The sequence below is a fragment of the Gracilinanus agilis genome, unplaced genomic scaffold (assembly GCF_016433145.1).
Source record: "Gracilinanus agilis isolate LMUSP501 unplaced genomic scaffold, AgileGrace unplaced_scaffold39733, whole genome shotgun sequence".
NCBI classification, from domain to species: Eukaryota; Metazoa; Chordata; class Mammalia; order Didelphimorphia; family Didelphidae; genus Gracilinanus; species Gracilinanus agilis.
The window spans coordinates 1,624-2,692 of record NW_025373282.1 but is presented as its reverse complement, the minus strand read 5'-3'; the positions used below and the strand labels follow the sequence as shown (position 1 = coordinate 2,692).

General features: G+C 42.5%; 1 pseudogene; it reads left to right on the top strand.

Annotated features, from left to right (window-relative positions):
* The first annotated feature begins 95 nt into the window (after nucleotides 1-95).
* Nucleotides 96-630, top strand: LOC123255131 (annotated as a pseudogene).
* Nucleotides 631-1,069: the final 439 nt, after the last annotated feature.

Below are 1,069 nucleotides of genomic sequence, written 5' to 3'. Positions count from 1 at the left end.
TATATATATATATATATATGTATATATATATATATATATGTGTGTGTGTGTGTGTGTGTGTGTGTGTGTATACACATACATATATATACATGTAGGTATTAGAAACAATATCCTGACAGGCTGTTCCACAGAGGCACTGGTAGTAGGTGTAACTCAAAATACCTATGTGGTGAAGGAACTTTTCAAGGTCCAGGTTTCGGCAGGTGGCAGCTAGAGATGCCAGGACACAATGCATGACTATAAGGCTATCACCTGTGAGAAGGGACTTCAGGTCCTATGGACAGGAACTTCACCCAATGTTGTCTGTAATGCTGTTGTCAACTATACTGAGCTGGTGACCTATGTCTTCATCAAACATGCCTTTCTGATGGCTCACTACATGACTGATAACCTTCTGTAACACTTCACATCAGCCTTTGCTACTGGAACCACCATCATTACCTCCCCCATGGATGTGGTCAAGATGAGATACATGAAGTCTTCCATAGAGCACCAGTTTTGGACCCTGAGCTTTCACCAGGCTTCAGAATGAGGGACCCCAAGTCTTCTCACAAAGGATTCATGCCTTCCTTACTCCTCTTGAGTTTCTGGAATTTAGAGATGTTTGTTATCTATAAGCAACTAAAATGAGCCCGGATGCTAGCTTGTGAGAAAGCTCCTTTCTGAGACCTCTCATGCCAGCTTTCTACCTAATCACCCCCACCTTCCCTTGGAGTTCAGGTCTCATCCTGCACCCACTCCTTCCTACTTTTTTCCCTTTTCCTCTCCTCCCCTGCCCCACACCTGAAGAGAACCCCTCTTGCCCTCTGAAGAATTGATCCAATTTAATCCTTCTCCATCTCCTGTCCTCTGCCATTTCTCCTTCATTCATTTAACAAGCACCTTAGGTCCAATAAATCTAGAGTGGAACCTAGAATGTGTAAATTCTCTTGACTTTAAAGAAGGCAGGAATGCAGGATTCCATGCTATATATTCCAACCCTCACTTAGACTGTATACCTAATTTGGGATTAAAAAACATTTATTAAGCACTTACTATGTGCTTGCTAGGTGCTGGGGTTCTAAAGATA